General features: G+C 31.6%; 1 protein-coding gene across 2 annotated transcripts in view; it reads left to right on the forward strand.

The window, feature by feature from the left end:
* The window catches only part of LOC111423744 (FMRFamide propeptide), a 28,053-nt gene that overhangs the window by 2,485 nt on the left and 5,418 nt on the right, over positions 1-20,150 (forward strand). Inside the window, exon 4 of one of the 2 annotated variants that reach the window (XM_023057057.2) lies at positions 21-321. The gene's annotated coding sequence lies outside the window, so the exon portion shown is untranslated. Of the gene's footprint in view, positions 1-20; positions 322-553; positions 1,557-20,150 lie in introns of those variants that run through there. The other variant, XM_023057056.2, reaches the window with a different exon arrangement.

Below are 20,150 nucleotides of genomic sequence, written 5' to 3' on the forward strand. Positions count from 1 at the left end.
AAACTCTTTAATTGGTTTAGTTTTAGGAAGAGGAGTCACCAGACCATCTTTGAAAAGAATCTGACAAAGAACATTTAAAATACGAGGACCACACAGCCTAAGCATATCTAGAGAAATATTATTCGAACCAACAGTAGCAGACTTAAACAAGAGTAGAAATCGCTCAATAGAATCCACGGACGCTTCTTTGAAGGTAGTGATCAAGATTTAATCGAGTACTCAGCAATTCGTGCCAATTTTGGCAAGATGTTGAAATGTATAATGAGAAATGGACTTATTGGTAGCGTCTTGGTTTTGGTCTTACCTTTCTCATCGTTCTCTGTAAGTATGTAACACTTCATCTAGGTCTTGTATTCGAAAGCCATAATGGAATGCTGCAGGGCATGCAACTGCCTTTTTTTCATAAATTTAAAACTGATTCTTCAAGTATTATGATTGGACATCCTTGTCGAGTCGAAGATTAATGATAATTGCTATTATTGTGGTGATTTATACGTTTTAGTTTTAGCCATGTTATTGTTATAGACCTAAATTCTTCTATATATATATTATTTGCAAAATTGCTATTTTAGTGAAAATGCTTTTAGAGGATTTTTGTTGCCAGCGCCCTGTTTTCTGTTTATTTTGATAACAATATTTCCCGGATATGAGATTTTAAAATAATTTAAATTAATTTTTAAAGCTTCTGTTAAACTTAATTATTGGATTTTTTAATTGGATCATTCATTGTTTTGGCACAACAGGAAGTACGTGTATCTAGTGATACAATTCCAAAACTGGTTTAAGTCAAGATATTGACTCTTTTCCAAGAGAAACACAAATCAAACCTTTAAATATACACCTAATAATATTTTACTACGAATTGTTTACGTGGTTTTTTAACATTTTTAGAATTAGCGTGCGTTGAATTAATTTTTTTTCGATAAATTTCTATTAACAAATTAACTAAAGTAGTGTCAAGTAAACACATTTATTCAAAAACCTGTCCACCCCCTCTAAATCAAAATAAATCTCAACTAACCATATAGTACAAGAAACCCAGATGATACATTACTAGAACTTAAGATCTTCCCTTCTAGAGCCAATTATAATTTAATTTCGCCCTTGCGTTGTTTATACGTCTAATTACCGGGTGAGGTTTTTAATTAAAACGACATCCAACGGTATCCGGTATCTTGGAATAAAGATGCAAGTTCGAAACGCGACGAGACCCTAGCTAATAAATAATGTTATGGAAAATGATTATGTGATATCGTAGAAGAATTGAATTGATAATGATGTGTGGGATAATAGGGGTGGAGCAATGTGGGGTTGCCGTGGGATCCTCCCACCTGGATCCTCAACGACGACGGTTCCGATATGTGTATAAGGGCGTCGCGACGCGTGTATAAACGCGACGCCTGCTTATCTGCAACCACTACCACTCTGACCCTTGGCGGAGGGAGTTTTAAAGTTTCAACTATTAAATACAAATAAGAGTTTGTGCGGAGAAGAAATTTTTATTTGGAAGATTTAGTGAGGAATTTTTATTCTTGGCGGATTAATTCTTCATAAATGTAAGTAATTTTATTAAAAATTATTTTTTTTATGTAAAATCTTTAATAATTTCCGTTTTCTCACGATGATTTAAATTAATATACAACCACCACATTTCTCCTCCATATATTAAAGTGTAAATACATGTAAGGTAAGCAAACCCATTTGCTGTCCCTTCTAAAATGAATATAATGGGTAAACTTAGTTTACATAAAAGTTGTTACTAACAAATATTAATTCATTTAGTAATGGATTAATATTTTATTTCTTTATGTAGATCTTTTTTTAATAAATTTATTAAAGGTTGCTTTAAATAGAAAATGTCAGTATATTTATTTTAAAGCTGATAAAAAGAAATCAGGAAATCTTTGTAATGGACACTGCACTGGGAATAATATTTAGATATGTTCCTTTCCATTTTGCTTTTAGTAATATTGCCACTTTAGTGGACACTGGAGATGTTTTGTTCCGTTTTATTATAACTTTTTTAACTTTCTAAAATAAGTAAATATTTTTTGGAAAGTTTTGGTGTTTACTAACTCGAAACTCTAAGGGATAAAACATATAAAAATGAGTAAAGAGAAATATAAAATTCTCTTTTACTGATTTCAGTAGAAGTAAAGTCTTGATCAAAATCGCTTATTCAAAGTATGAACCCCATCATAATCATAAGATATTTGTTGGTTTAAATTGTTACGTAGTAACGCAAGTTATAAAAAAAATCAGATTAAGATAGAAGACTTAATCTGATTTTTTTCATCTTTATCATAAAAAGATTTTTGCATAATTTTAGTTTTTGCACCAAAAACAAAGTAGATTACATATACTGATTTTGCAAGAAATTATAGGCACTATTTCAAATTCCATAACTCGAATGGTATGCACTCTTGTGCATTACAGATAGAAGCATGACACCTCATCTGTCAATAGAAACTGAAGAAATTAAAAGTAATGTTGTGAGAAAGACCTAATTTTTTTTTTTAATTTATTGTTCATTTCCAAAAAGAGATAAGAGTCTATAACAGGTATATAAACACTAAAATATAACAACAACGCAAGAAGTAGTTACATCCATACATACATATACAACAAGAAAAAACATTTCAAAATCAGTTTAACCTAACATTAAGGTAATAAGTCCTTGCTTCTCCCGCAAAGGAGTCCAGACCATTCTGATTCTTCACCCGTTGTGGTAAATCATTAAACCACTCCTCCGCTGCTGCTGTAACACTTCTTCACCCAATGGTTCTTGCAAGGGGCAAGATGTGAATATTTTGGTTGTAATGCATATCGCAGTTGAGGTTAAAGTAAATGCCAGTTTCTATTAGATTATTTTTGATTTTATATATTAGCTTCACGTTATCAAGCTTAATCATCTCATGTATATTAAGCACTTTTAACTCATTATACAATGATGTAGTATTTGTGGTTTACAAAAGAGAATCTTTAGAAACTTATTTTGTGTTACTTGTAGCTTATCAAGGCCTTTTTTAACGAGCGTGACCTCTAAAAGCGCAAAGATAATTTAAGAAATAGTGGACATAGGCATAATAGAAAATCTTGTTTCATTATTGAAATATTACATAATACATTTCACTTCTTTTGTATTAATTTTATATGGTATAGGTTCTATTTGTAACTTCACTCAACCTAATACCAGAGATTATAACTTCATGACTTTTCGTAGTGGCCTTTTTGTTAAAGATCATATATGTACATTTACCGCTGTTTAATTGAATATTATTTTCATCCACCCAAGAGCAAACACTGTCTAGATCACACTGAGCATCAAAAAAGACAGAGTCCATAGACCCGCTGTAGAACAAAACAGCATCAGCCACATATAACAATTGGTTATATCATTTATATATGACAACAACATTACTCTTTTCAAAAATAAGTAATTGAACCATGTTCGGGTTGTATATTAAAACTAATTATAATTTTCTGGATGTGGAGAGATGGGAAGCCCTCGAATTTCTTTTGGAGTTTTCTGGTTTTTAGAGCTTTGTTGGTTTCGCCACGCTAAAGCGTTAGGATTTCTAAACGGGTCCAGATGATTGTGTGCAACTCTTTGTCTGATGAAGGTAGGCTGTAAGTTATTGTCACGGTATATATATATATATATATATATGAGTTAATCTTGAGATGTGATAGTCTATTTCATTATTTCTGAGTGAAATTTACTGTTTTAGTTGACTATATCTAAATGCCAGATCCTCCATATCAATCTGCATAGCAATTTGAATATTATATTTTTTCAAATTCTTCAAAAGATTGCCTCTTAATTTTATTTTTGAGCAAAATTGAAGATATACAATAAAACTGGAATAACAGATTCCAAACCATACGATGCATAATATGAAGTGGAGGTAAATAAATTACTGGATTTGATTGTGATGGAAAAAAATGGTACTGGAAACTAGCATACATGAAGGAGTACTCACGTTGTGGGAACAGAGATGAGAATCTTGTCGTTGCAAGCGTACGAATATACTGCAACAACTTTTACTTATCATAAGATTCCTCCTTATTTAATTAATTCTCTCATCTATTCTCATTTATACTCAAATGAGAATTTAACATCACAAAGCCCTTAGGTTCAAGCAAGTATAATTGATCGACATATTGCGTTTTTACTAAAATTCATGTTTCTCAGGACTAGAATAATCTTTGAAAGGAACGTAGTCTTTAATGCATTGATTTCTTATCCTTCTGTTACCAACCAATTGCTTTTTAAACTTCGGGGTTTTTTATATTAAATAACGTGTGGTGTAGTTGTTATCTTATACATTTTAAAGAATACATAGAAAAATATGTATTGATTTCCAACTGCTTTCAACAGATCATAATTATGATATGATGACAGATTCTTGCTGATAACATAACTACTTTTTATATTATGAAATTTAATTAGTTTATTAAAAACGTTTTAATAGAAAACAAAGTTACATTGGTTTTTTTCTTAATAAGGGCTAACGTATGAACGATAAAAGAGACAAATACATATACATATAATAAATATTACTTGTATTTCTATGTGTGTTGCTATACCATGGAAAATAACATTTTATAAATTAAACTTTTCTGAATACGGTTGATATTTCTTATTTTATCTTTTGCATTTTACATTGTAAGGAAAATAAATTAAATTTTTTAAAAGGTTCTATTTCATTAAAACCAACTTTATATATTAAACACGAAACTTTCTAGTTATAGGTCTAGTGTTAGTTCTAATTTTAGTTCTAGTTTTAGTTTTTGTCCAGCGTTAGATTGTTGTATTACTAAAACTAGAACTAACTCTAAATCTAATTTTAATTGTTATTCAGCGCTGACGTCACGAACGGGCCTTCGAGCTCTGTACTTGCTCCTGTCATGTAGATTGTACCCTCTATGGTATAAATATCTGAAGACGCACAGCTAAACCCGAATGTTTCTAGTTCTAAGTCTAGTGTTAGTTTTAATTTTACACTAGCTATTTCACTGTTACTATGTAGAATTAACACTATACCTAGGACTAGAATCATTTGGGTTTAGCCGCACGTCTCTAAGGACGGCTAAACCCAAATGAATCTAGTTCCAGGTATAGTGTTAGTGTTAGTTTTACACTTGCACTGTTACTAGAACTAACATTAGGCCTAGACTAGAAACATTTTTCTGGGCTAAAAAAATAGCTCTCTACTCCAAATCCCGACAAACTCACGCCATCCTCAGACGAACAAGCAACTCCCTTCTCAGAGGGAAAATTCGCCAATCGAAGAAGAACCTTAAAAACACTCTACAACAGGCTCTACAAACTTCATCTATTCCTGAGCCAAGAGTTGCACACCATCATCTGAACCCGTTTAGAAGTCCTAACGCTTTGGCGTAGCGAAATCAACAAAACTCTAGAAACCAGAAAATTCGAAAAGAAATTCGAGGGCTTGCATCCAGGATCCATCTCTCTCCACATCCAGAAAATCGTCCATAATCTTTTCTATGCCGAAAAAGCCGTATTAAGCAAAGGTTTTAATTATGCCCTAACCTCCAGGATTATTCTGGTCGAAGAAATTATTGCCAACGCCGAATCTAGCTTAAACAGTCTCTTAATTCCTTATTTTTGAAAAGAGTAATATTGGAGATATGAGCAATTATGATTTAAATGATATAATCTTAAGTTTGAGATTTTACAGTATTGCAAGATGATTTTTATCGATCTAACGAATACATTTCATTGTATTTCCCATACAATATTGATACGCAAACTCGATTAGCACAATATCTCGATTCTACTATCTTGCAGAAGTCCTCAATTCTTGGACCATTTCTATTTACGCAGGATTCCAAACGCCAATTACATCCCACATCTCTGCATGAAAATTGGTTTTGAAACAATCAATTAGACCTTCCTCACAACATACTTTTCTGCGTTAGAATGCCTATAATTAGACTGATAATTAGGCTGGTAATTAAATACATCCGAACTTCTTGCAAAATCAGAATTTGTAATCTACTTTATTTTTGGTGCAAAAACAAAAATTATGCAAAAATCTTTTTATGATATAGAAGACTTAATCTGATTTTTTTATAACTTGCGCTGCTGTGTAACAATTTAAACCAGCAAGTATCTTATGAATATGATGGGGTACATGCTTTGAATAAGCGAATATCTAATATCTTTAAAAGAGAATTTTATATTTCTCTTTGAATGTTTCTAGTTCTAGGTCTTAGTGCAATAAAATCCGAACGATTCTAGTTCTTGGTCTAGCACTGCATAACAATTCAAACTAGAACTAACACTAGACTTAGAAGTAGTTTCGAGTTTAGCCGTGCGTCTGAAGATGAATTAAAAACAGACTTTTGGCTACAACGGACACTTCCTTCCCTGTTTTAATCCGTTATATCGAGGTTTTGCTGTATTAACATTAAAGTTATATCATTTTGAACGCACCAAATTTTATCTCATTGTTTTTTTACGGTAAACTCTACGTGCAGTCCTAGCAATAAAAAAGCAACGTATAAATGATGAAAGAGATAAACAGATTAACAATTTAACTCATGGTTTGGGTTTAATCTGGATTAGAGTATTCTACAAAAAACCGGAACAGTTTTATTGAACTAAATCCAACTACCTTCATTGTACCAAGTTTATTTTTTAATTTCCATTTTTAGATTTTATCCACGTTTTTTATGTAATAAAGAAATTCAATTAGATTTAAACATTATTATCTAAACAATCGCAAACTGAATGTGTAAATGTTTGTATTCGCGTTCCAATTGATTTACAAACATTACACTTATTCCGTGTATGTTGATTGTTCGTTGATGTTGATTGCGATGGCCTCTCAATTGTAACTGTTTTGGTTCACCTCAAAATTCGTGTTCACCACGAAATTAATATTTGTACATCACGCTTTATTTGTAGATTATTTAAATGTCGCAATAATTAACACGAGTTATATAATGATTAATTATATCAAATTGTATGAATATTTCATATTGAAATCGTTAATATTTAACAAACAACGAAAAATAAGAAAACACCCACGATTTTTGTAAATCGAAAACGTAGGCGGTTTATTTATGGAAGCTCCTTTATATAAAAAAAAATACGAATATCCGTGTAGATACAAAAAAATTTTTAGGAAAACTTATAAAAGCATACAAAGTATATGTATATTTTCAATCATCCCATTCGAATTAAATAAACAAAAACAACAAATGTTTTTTCTTATACTTTCGGTATAATTTCAACGAATTGATATACGCATTATTTTTCAAGAACAAAACAAAGTACGAAGTGTTGAACGAAAAATCTGAAAGAAAATGTCATTTATATATAAATAAAAAAATCACGAAGTATCGCTCCGATATTCTCTATGAACGATAACATTTTTCAAGAGAGTATATTTTTCTATATAGATAAACATTTTTGAGTCTTTTGACGTTCACGTCGGCTTATAAATATTTAAATTGCGTGGAAGGTCACTTTACGAAATCCAAATTGCACACAAAGCGTGAAATATTGCAGGGTTCGTTGTTGATATTGAAGCTAGATTAAAGCTACGGACGATTAATATTAGCTTCGATTTCGGCCAATTTAAACTTTCTGTTTGAAATCTGTGCGTTTTTAACTTTTCTAATTTGCCGATAAAGCATGTTTTGAACAATGTAGGTAGTTTCCTGTTGATAAATACCAATTAACAGTTTGATTTTCAGAGAATTTAGTACTAAAAATAAATTTAATTTCAATCCGAAGATAAATATTGTGTAATTTTGGGTTCACATTAGAATTCCAAGTGTTCAAACGACCAGTAATCGTGTTAAAATCAATCGGGCGGAAAGTGTCGAGTGTTATCGACTACAAACCTATTGGATGATTAATATCAACCCCGTTTTTCCGATTAACATCCAATTTTAACTTCTTGTTTGAAACCCCTGAATGAAACTTTCGTAATTTTCCAATATAGCATGTTTTGTACAAAGCGAATAGTTCCCTGATTTACAATTTGATTTTCAATGAAAATCGTTTCGAAATGATGGATTAATTTTATCATAAAAGTCAAAGGTTCAATTTGTTAAAGATTATAATTTTGCTGTAGTATTAATTAAGGTTCAAAGTAAATTTTACAAGGTTAAAATAAATGAGAACTGAGAGAGGTTTGGAGTAACCTTGTTCCTTTTGTTTTGGTAAACCTTGAATAGCAGCTCTTTTCTATTCTAAGGCGAACCCGAAAGTACGAGAAATTCATCTTTGGCGCGGTGAATTTACCCCATTAATATTAACCCCTTTTTGTGTTACAACGGAAAAATACGTGCACATAGAGCGGATGTATTTTAATATCGGGGCTAATTAAGTGTGTTTCATCACGTCACTGTTCATGATGTCCATAGGTTTTTAATATAAAAGCCCCCAAACGCGATGATTCCCTGTGGATGTATTTTTTTTAATTTACAACACACGCAGTTTTTATAAACACACGTTTAGTAACGTTCATAAAAGCCGTAGTTGAAGTAATTTATTGATTTGTATTTTTTAGACTATTTTTTGGACACTTTATAGACTATTAGAACAGAAAATTAGCATAAAAACTATTTTAGTCTACTCGTGACTTAAGATTTAAATCGTTGATTTCATTTAAAATCAATTGAAATTGAGGTTAAAGAAAAAAATTGTTTTCTCCAAAATAGGAAGGGTTTAAGAAATGAAACTTTTTGAGGTTATAAAGGAACGTTTGAGGTTAGGTTATACCAAATTTGAAGTTTCCAAAGTCAAAAATTAATTTTATATATATTTTATAAAATCGTTGATTTTATTTGAAATCAGTTGAAATCGAGGTTAAAAAAAAAATTGTTTTCGCCAAATAGGGAAGGGTTTAAGAAATGAAACTTTTTGCGGTTATAAAGGAACGTTTGAGGTTAGGTTATACCAAATTTGGTGTTTCCAAAGTCAAAAATTAATTTTATATATATATTTTTTAAAATCGTTGATTTACTTTGAAATCAATTGAAATCGAGGTTAAAGAAAAAATCATTTTCTCCAATAAGGTAGAGATTTACGAAATGAAATTTTTTGAGGTTATAATGGAACGTTTGAGGTTAGGTTATACCAAATTTGAAGTTTCCAAAGTCAAAAATTCATTTTATATATATTTTTTAAAATCGCTGATTTTGAAATCAATTGAAATTGAGGTTAAAGAAAAATATTATTTTCTCCAAAACGGGAAGGGTTTAAGAAATGAAACTTTTTGAGGTTATAACGGAGCGTTTGAGGTTAGGTTATACCAAATTTGAAGTTTCCAAAGTCAAAAATTAATTTTATATATATATTTTTTAAAATCGTTGATTTACTTTGAAATCAATTGAAATCGAGGTTAAAGAAAAATATTATTTTCTCCAAAACGGGAAGAGTTTAAGAAATAAAACTTTTTGAGGTTATAAAGGAACGTTTGAGGTTAGGTTATACCAAATTTGAAGTTTCCAAAGCCAAAAATTAATTTTATATATATTTTTTAAAATGTTGATTTTATTTGAAATCGAGGTTAAAGAAAGATATTATTTTCTCCAAAACGGGAAGGATTTAAGCAATGAAACTTTTTGAGGTTATAAAGGAACGTTTGAGGTTAGGTTATACCAAATTTGAAGTTTCCAAAGTCAAAAATTAATTTTATATATATTTTTTAAAATCGCTGATTTTGAAATCAATTGAAATTGAGGGTAAAGAAAAATATTATTTTCTCCAAAACGGGAAGGGTTTAAGAAATGAAACCTTTTGAGGTTATAAAGGAACGTTTGAGGTTAGGTTATACCAAATTTGAAGTTTCCAAAGTCAAAAATTAATTTTATATATATATTTTAAAATCGTTGATTTCATTTGAAATCAATTGAAATCGAGGTTAAAGAAAAAAATTGTTTTCTCCAAAACGGGAAGGGTTCAAGAAATGAAACTTTTTGAGGTTATAAAGGATCGTTTGAGGTTAGGTTATACCAAATTTGATGTTTCCAAAGCCAAAAATTAATTTTATATATATTTTGTAAAATCGCTGATTTTGAAATCTATTGAAATTGAGGTTAACGAAAAATATTATTTTCTCCAAAACGGGAAGGGTTTAAGAAATGAAAGTTTTTGAGGTTATAAAGGAACGTTTGAGGTTAGGTTACACAAAATTTGAAGTTTCCAAAGTCAAAAATTAATTTTATATATATTTTATAAAATCATTGATTTTATTTGAAATCAATTGAAATCGAGGTTAAAGAAAAAAATTGTTTTCTCCAAAACGGGAAGGGTTTAAACAATGAAACTTTTTGAGGTTATAAAAGAACGTTTTAGGTTAGGTTATGCCAAATTTGAAGTTTCCGAAATCAAAAATTAAGTTTATATATATTTTTTAAAATTGTACTTTGAAATCAATTGTGATCGAGGTTAAAGAAAAATATTATTTTCTCCAAAACGGGAAGAGTTCAAGAAATGAAACTTTTTGAGGTTATAAAGGAACATATGAGGTTAGGTTATACCAAATTTGAAATTTCCAAAATCAAAAATTAATTTTATATACAGGGTGAGTTATTAGTAGTCCGACGGACGATAGTTGCTAAACCGTTTGAGAAAGAAAAAAATGTTTTATATAAAAGTTGTTTGACTCACCATTTTCTATTACCTAAAATTATTTTTACTTATACAGGGTGTTCCATTTAGGCGTAACAGAGAGTATGTAGATTTTGTTAAATGGAACACCCTATAAATTTTATCATATTATGAATAGTATTAAATTTGTTTATACAACCGTATATGTTACTAACTCATAGCATTCATAGTTTCTGAGATATTCAATTGTTTTTCCAAATTGTGTCCATTACAGGATCTTTTTAAAAACGATGTCAAAACAAAATTTTTTTCAATTTTGCCTTGAAACTATGTCAGATAATTGTCAAAGCCAGTAGATAAATGATAGTATCCAAAGATATTAGATACGCTATACAGCGTGTTCATAAAGCTTAGTTACTTTTGATGCTTTTTAAATGGCTTTTTCATAGGTTTATTAAATGGAACATCCTGTATATTGTGTGCTGGTTGAATTGCTCATCAATATAAGTCATATATTTAACTTTAGTAGTTTTCTTGATATTTAGAATTTAAATATCAGGATTTATTATATTAAATAAATATTTATTTATTTACTCATCCTCTATTTTTTTTATCTAGTCTATGTATTTCAGTTTTCTTTTCTTTCTTCTGTGCCATACAATAAAGCCATAAAAGCTTAAAAATTTTTGAAATGACACCATCCACACAGTTTGTTTAAAAATATCATACGCAAGATAAACATGATTCTTGGCACGTCTTGGTAATAATTAGCTGTTATTTCGGATTGCTACACCTGGGTCAGGAAGTTATGAGATTACGTGACCAAAATCAATAATATAAACTGCATCAGTTAATTGGTTTCGTAAAGTTTTCGTTTCTAATAATAGTTGCTTACATCTTGACGTACGTTAAATCCTGAGATTAATTTTATTTCGCGATGGATGAAATGTTTTCTGAGATTTAAAGTATTTATTTTCAAAGCACTCAAGACAAACAATCTCCCTTCTCATTTACTCTTACAATTAGTTTAAAGACAAACAAAACATCCTAGGAATTAATCCGAGAAACAGAATTTAATCCGTAAACACACACCTTAGTTAAGATGGATAAAGAGGATTGTTTTAAAAAATTAACACCTGATCTTTACAAGGAAATATCTTTCTTCCTCGTTTTTCTCGTTAGTAAATTGTGTTTAAACACAAATTAAAATTGGAATTATGTATAGATTGATGATTTGATTGGACACACGATACGGTATCGTGTGTGTTAATGAAGTTCATATTTTGTCTCCCCCCGGAGCTGGTAAATTGTGCTAAATCGACCGCTGACCTGTAAATACAACTCGGAATTGTCCGCTCTTGTTTCACGTTTATGGGTTCTAACGTAATCGAACTGTTATTGCAACCCCTAAGGCTAAATCACCGCAAATACAAATCAAACATCTATTGGCTTAACTGATTTATGATTTTTTAAAACTGAATAAAAAAGTGTAATCATTTTTACTTACACAAAGAAAGATTTTAGTTTGTTATTTTTAAAATTACACGTAAATTCAATAATCTTAAACTATTAAACAAACTTAGTAGGTGGTAAAAAGTTAATGAGATTTCGTAAATTAAAGTTTTAACTCGGTAACGTATACATTGAAAACTTCGTCTTGGTTATCTTACTTTTATCACTTCATTCATTTAATTATGTTAAAAAAGATAAACCTTGTAAAACATTATTCGAGATGCTGAAACAGCAAATCTAGTAATTTTTGAAGATGATTTGATGTAATCCGTGGAAATGAGAACATACTTCATTTCTTTTAATTCGTAGTCAGAAGGTTGATTTAAACATATTCATGTTAAAAAACTTATAACAAAACGAGTTCAAATTCAGATTTGAGGCAATACGAACGTGTTTTATTAAAAACACCTCCAGAGAGTCCTCCGCTACATCAATACAAACTAAAAGACCTGATCTGAAAACAACACCAACGAAAAATCTGCAAAGGCAAAGCGAGTTATTCAGAAAACCACAAAAACTGGATTTTATAAAACCAGATAATAATTCAACAAATAACACAAAAAGTAAATGAAAATACAAAAAAACATATTACTTACTCATTTAATGACAAAATGAAACAACTAAACAAAGAATTCACTACGATTTTTGAAATTGCTCCAAAATTAATAACTTTAAGAAGCCAGTTCTCTTTCCACTGGAGCGAAATTCAATTTATAAATAATATAGTCCATAATGATATAATTAGCGAAACCAAACAAGGTTTTCTAATTAAATCAAAAGAAAACAAAATCACAGCATATAAATTACTAAACATATTAAAAGAAAAACAAATTATCGACGATTTTATAGAAAGTAAACCAAGACCAACAACAAAAAGTACATTAATGATACTAGATACTTGATATTCTAGATGAAGATATTAGTAACTTCTTCAATGACAAACTTATCTTTTATAGATATTGTAAACGAATAATATCACGCGCCAACCCAACAATCCAACGAGAAAAATAAGAGTCATAACAGGTGAAGTCCACACCTTCCAAAAACTTGTACAAGAAACAACACAAACATTACAAAACAATCGAAAGCAACGTACCACCACTAGCGCCCATCCCGTGCGGTAAATGCAAAGAAAACCACAAAACTACCAACTGCACTACAGACCTCCCTGTATCATGCTTAGCTTGCGGAGAAATAGGACACCAGGCAAAAAGCGCACTCTTAAACCCATCGAAGGGCTGCCCACAATTAAAATAAAATCCTCTAACAAAAAAACTGAGGAAATCAATGAAAAAGTAGTCAAAAGTTCAAGAATTCATAAACGGATGTCAATCCATGACTACATAATTGAATAAACCAGAAAATCAGAACAGAAATGAACTAATAGAAAAATTAAGAGCTCGTTTCGCAGACGTTTGTCAATATATCTGGCAACTGTGCTTATATAGTAATGCTGGATAGCCTAAATAATGACACACTACCAACAACAATTCCCTCTCACGGACAATAGAGCAACATCATCTTAACATCTCCAGAGATGGAAGACACTACTTGAAATGCCGTCCACACAGCCGAATCAATCAGCGATATTCAAAATACGATGGAAATAGTAGAGACAGAACCAAGAGAACCTGGGTACATATAGCAACTATCAGAAACTGAGACGAATGGAGAAGAAATTAACGAGTAGTTGTTAATTTCTCCCAAGGAATTTATAAAAGTCATATATGCAAATATTACCACCTTTAACAATAAGAAATACCTAATTTACAACTATATACAAAAAAATGACATAGACATGATGCTATTTGTAGAAACTAAAAGAAAGGCAAAACAACATATTAAATACAGAGACTGGCAAACAATTCAAAAACAAGATTACATAACCAATAAGACAAGAGGCGGATCCCTCATATTGCTAAAGCCAACAATACCTCTAGGTAAAGCAAACCCGCCACCTCTCAATGAATGTCTCCTCTTTATCATCCTTTTCGATAAAGAACAGATCCACATCTTTCTTGTGTACATCCACCCACACCAGCCTCTTGAAAAGAACATTTTCTCTAAAACAGCACCATACAAATACGTTATAATAATAGGCGATTTTAACCTTAACCCATCTAAACGCAAACAATTGTTCTTAAACAACTCTTATTTCAAAAAAAGACATACAGTCCCTACATTCCTGATGCCGGCAAACAACGACACAACCCCGGATATAATAATCCACACTGAAAATGTTACGGAAATTGTAAAAGACATAAGTCTTACAGGTGATCTATGCTCCGATCACTTGGCGATAACATTCAAAATCTGCACAAATCAAACCTCACCAACCCAGACCGAAAAGTCAAAATATAACCTAACCAGAACCAACATACTTCAACTACTTAAATCTTCATACAAGATTTTCACAACTCCCTTACGCAATCAATAATAAGCCACTCACCGAAAACAAGATACTCTCCATATATACAGGGTGATTTATAACATACGGAGCAGACTAAAAGGGTAGGTACTTGGGGTCAAACTGAAGAGCTTTTGCTAATAATGTTTTGTTAAAAACTTAATAGTTACATAGATACCGCGTGTTAATTTTTTAAATAAGTTAACGTCAGTTTTTGAGAACCGCTGATATTCAGTAAACAACAATTAAAATACTTGTCAACGCCATCGTCATTTTTGAAGAAGCTGTTAAATGACATGTCCGCTGCTAGGTAACCAAATCAACTGGATTGGCAGCAATGAAAACATGGATCAGCTGTTCTCAACAAACAAACACCAGTTTTAGAGCATTTTAACAAATTTTTAAATAGCAGTAACTGCCATATTACAAAGATTTTATTATTGATGCTAATTATGCATTGTTTAAGTAACCCCGAAATATTCGCAGTTTGAATTTAAACGTAGTGTAATACCGTATATCGTAAGAAATGCTCGACCATTAATTTACCTTTAACGTTCTATATCTTTGTAATTATTACGTTGTAGTCAAACAGTATTAAGAAAATATCTTCAGTTTGGCCCCTAGTACCTACCTTTTTAATCTGCTCCGTATGTTATAAATCACCCTGTATATATACACTCATCAACTACATACTCGAAATTATTCACAACAAGAGACGAATATACAGAGAATATAAACGAATAAACGTAACAAAACGAAAACGAACAAACGAAAAGTTTATGCCCCGGATTGGATTTAAGAACCAAAAAACTACTGAGACAACTAAACCTGGAAGTACATAACTTAATCCGTAAAATTTTCAATTTCTGCATACAATATTCCCATCAACATTGAAAATAGCTACAATTATAACAATCCCCAAATCTGGAGGACCTTTACGGATTGGCGTACGGTAATTCAGCAGAAGCAATTCGATTGTATCAAGAAAGACATCCTGATCGCTCAGTACCACTCCATAACTTGTTTCTACGCATTCACCAACGTCTATGGGAAAATGGAAGTATTAAATGGAATACTGCTGATAATGGGAAACCTATGGAAGTTGCAAATCTCTAAGTAAAAGAGGCTGCCCTCAACGAAATTGATGAAAATATGACCACAAGTACCAGAAAAATTGCTCACAACTTAAACCTATCTCACTCGACGGTTTAGAGAATTTTGAAAAGGCAACTTTTGTACCCCTACCATATCCAAAGAATACAAGCCTTATTGCCAAGAGATTTTCCGCCGAGATTGGCTTTTTGTACATGGATGCAAGAGAAAGTAGCTCAATATGCTGAGTTTGGAGCCGATGTTCTGTTTACCGATGAAGCATTTTTCTCGAAGGATGGTACGAGCAAAACATTTTAAAACATTGACCTACAAAGGCAGGGGTATTTCTGTAAAATCGACGACACAGATTTATAAAAGTATATGCCGACCACTCCTCGATTATGGACATTTCACAATTATATGTTCCCCGGAGTCAACAAAGGAAGTAATCAGGAAAGCAGAAAGAAAATGTTTATTCTGACAAAGATTAGACACCCGAGTAATTCACTCCACAACATAAACAGCGATGATCTATATTCAAGAACGGAAATAAAACCAATTTCAGTGAGGCATAAAATACTGAAAGAAAAAAATGCCGAGCAAGACACCCTACATGAGATGTTCAAGACTCGAATAAACGAAGAAAGACCTAAAAAAACATTATACGAAGAACTCAACATAAATATACTGTTATTTTGTGGATAGCTGAATAAAGTTATTATTCTTTCTCTTACAACAAAACGACATTGAATTAAAATGCAGAATGCAAAAACAATCAGTTTTTCTGAATTGCTATTGGAAGAAACGAGGAAACTAAAAGTCTTTACGTTACATTTGCAATAACAATTATTAATTAGTTTTGATAAAGATCACATTAGATCTTTGTAACAATTGTCTGGTAAAGTTGCTATGTTATCAAAGGCTGAGTATGTTGCTTGAGTTAGAAATGTCAAACTTAAATCATTATATGACATTAATTATAATAACCAGATTAATGTTATGAATAAACACTTTTCTTTTATTTCACCTTTTTCTAAACGGTTATTTCCTCTGCAGTAAGGTTCATTTAACCTCAACGCTCATAAACCAATTACGACGTACAGCAAATAGTACGTGACGTTGCACTCTCCGAGATTTTGCGTACGTTTAGACCACGTGAAATAATCCGATTAAAAAATAATTGAAAGTCCAACCTAATAAACGACCACGGTGGAAACGTTGCTACAAAAATTTCATTACTTTCATCCCTACAAAAACGATTTTAATTTAAGAAAACCAACACATCCGATTCATTTCTTTCAATAAAATAAGCAAGGTGCCCCATTTTTCTAATCGAAAAAAAAAATGGGGAAAACAGAATAAAAATTCCATTATATTTATGACAACAGAACAGATGTCTGTTTTCTTGGGCGCGTTATTTACATAAAATTACCCCCTTATTCCTTCCTTTGCTGTCCTCGAAATTTAACGGATTTCGTGTCGTTTCGCTGCGCTCAATTCAAAAGTTAAAGCGGAAACTCGCCTCATCTACGCGTTTCTTAACATAATTGTAAACATCTCGGAAAATTGCTTTTTATTAGCTTCAAAACAAGAAGCAATTTTCAAAGACGAATCTCAAAGTTGATTAAAAATGATTTTTTTATGGTTTGATTCGATTTATTGCAAAAATAAAAGTAAACAAAACTTTTGATTGGTTCTAAATCTTTCCGAAAACGACGAGATTATTTTAACTTAACTTTAAATTTGAAATAAAATTGAAAAGGATGTAAAAAGCGAATACAAAGAAATGGTGGAGGAGCCGGAATAATTATTTAAAATTCGAACTGGAACGAATAATCAAAGTAAAACAATGGAAACTGTAATAAAAGAGTTTAAAAGACATCTTTTGAAATGTATATAGTTGGAAGTTCACGTAACTGCGAGAATAAAGTTTAAAATCGTTTAAGTAATGCATAATCGTGGGAATATCTCCGCGGTGAAAATGAAATTGAGGGTATAACAGGAAATGATTAAGAACCGAGAACGAAGCGAAACGGAAATGTTCGATGAATATTTTGCTTGGTGGAGGTAGTTTTCATTTAGGATAAAATTACATAAAACCCATTAACTTTTTGCTATGTTAAAAAAGTGGATCGAATTGCAAAGGTAAATATTTTTAACAAAAAAAAAGTTGAATTATATCACGAAATTGTTTAATCAAGTCCAAACTTATCAAGTGTTCATATAATATTAGTAGCAAAAGCGATTTATGGAAAGGTTTATTATCGTCGTAAACCGACAGTTTTTCCACTTAAAGCTTCATCTTTCGCAATTACCTTAGTGACAATACCTCCTTAAGGACTCGTTTAGTTTACGAGACGAATTCTAAAACCTTATATACAACCCGAGTCATGACATTCAATACTTCTTCATAATGAATCGTTTCCGTTACTATAAAAAAAAATTTAAACAAAAAATTAAAAATATTTAAAGGATCTGAATAACTTTTCATGGAGCAAGGTATTAATGTTTGTTAAAAGTAGTGATGGCATACATTAAAATAAAAATATTATCAATGTTGACCGTGTGTCGTCGTTTCTGTTACCAATATTTTTTTCCAAAATAGATTTAATTCGCGCGTACTACCAATTTCCTATAGCTAAAAAAGACATCTTTAAAACCGCAATTTCAACCCCATTCGGCCTCTTTGAATTTACTCGCGTGCCTTTCGGTCTACTTAATGCAGCGCAAACATTTCAACGCTTCATTTCACACGATCTCGAATTTATATTTGTTTATTTAGATGATATCCTCATTACCAGCAAATCAGAAGAAGACCACTTTTCACATCTAAAACAACTTTTTGAACGATTAAACAATTTCGGAATAAATATCAAACCACCCAAATGTATTTTTGGAGTTTCTTCAATAAATTTTTTAAGCCATAGGAACTCGTCCATCCGAATCCAGAATAAGAGCTATTAGAGATTTTCCTCAACCCAAAACATTAAAAGAACTTCAAAGATTTCTCGGTACGATTATTTTTTATCAGTCCTTTATACTCTCTTTCACATGATCTATATCAAAGACACAAAAACAAATCGAAAATTGGTCTACCGAACATCAAAATTACTTTTAGCTAAATCCGCCATTCTTGCACATCCCTGTCCAACCGCAAAATTATCCCTTACAACCAGTGATGGGCGCTGGGTAAATACCCGGCGGGTAGGTATTTCTAAAATGGGTATTTACCCCGGCCCAGGGTAAATACCCAAACAGTGGGTATAAAAGTATACCCACTGTATACCAGTAAAAATATATCAAAAATGAAGAGGAAGATGATGAGGACATTGAAGACAAGGAATTGTCAACAATCAAAGACGTATTATCATTAGACGAATCTGTCGTAATTTAGATTAGATCAAGTTATTATGATTATTGTCATCAAACACCCTCTGCGTCCAATGTTGGACATAGACCTCCCCTATTCTATTTCATTCTATTGTATTCTGTGCTGTCTGAATCCAATTGTTGGTCATTATTTTGATGTCTACTTCGTCTGTTCGCTTGCGGTCTCCACTCTAGCAACCTTTTTGTCCACTGCTCATTCTTCATTCGCGCGACATGACCCGCCCAGTTCCACTTAACCTTTTTTACTTCATAGGTCTTCATTTCGTATGTAGTCCCTCAGAGTTAGACCCAGGATCGATCTCTCCATTTATATTTGCGCTACCTTGGACCCTCCTGGCAGTGGCTACCGTTAATGTTAAAGTTTCGGAGCCTTGTTTCTCTTGAAGATGTCTCTAAGTTTCCTGTAGACTGTCCATACGAGTGTGATCCTTCTGTTTAGTTCGCTTGTTTGATTATCTCTCGATAAACGAACCTCATAGCCAAGATATACATAACTGTCAACCCTCTCAATCTCATTATTTGTTGATGTTAGAGTTGGAAACAAGATTTAGCATAAATTTTGATTTCTCCTCGTTGATATTTAACCCGACTCTTGCACACACCTCCTTTAAGTCGTTCAGAAATAGTTTAATCTCTCCAAGGATATCCGATATAAGAACTATATCGTCAATGTTTATGTGTTTTTGGGTACAATCCAGTTGTTTAAATGCACTCTGACGACTGTGATGAACAATTTGGGTTCAACAGTGTCTCGCCTTGTTTTACTCACAATCAATATTTTACTACTTTTACTCTCTTCAGTACTTTCATGCAATTTTACCATCATTGTACTATTCTTGTAGATGTTATAAATAAGTTTCGTATATCGATAATCGACTCTGCATTCTTGAAGTGCTTGCCAAACTGCCATCAACTCAATTTAAATTAAATTTTATAAATACCTCTAAATACCCATCTTGGGTAAATACCCCCAGGTATATATCCAGGAAATTTACCCTTGAAAGTAAATACCCGGATATTTAACAACACTGCTTACAACAGATGCTTCAAACACAACGATCGGTGCCGTTCTTTCGCAAAACGTTAATAATCATCTCCAAAAAGCTTAATTCATCGCAACTAAATTATTCCATTTACGACAGGGAACTC

Source organism: Onthophagus taurus, chromosome 11, assembly GCF_036711975.1.
Source record: "Onthophagus taurus isolate NC chromosome 11, IU_Otau_3.0, whole genome shotgun sequence".
Classification (NCBI taxonomy): domain Eukaryota; kingdom Metazoa; phylum Arthropoda; class Insecta; order Coleoptera; family Scarabaeidae; genus Onthophagus; species Onthophagus taurus.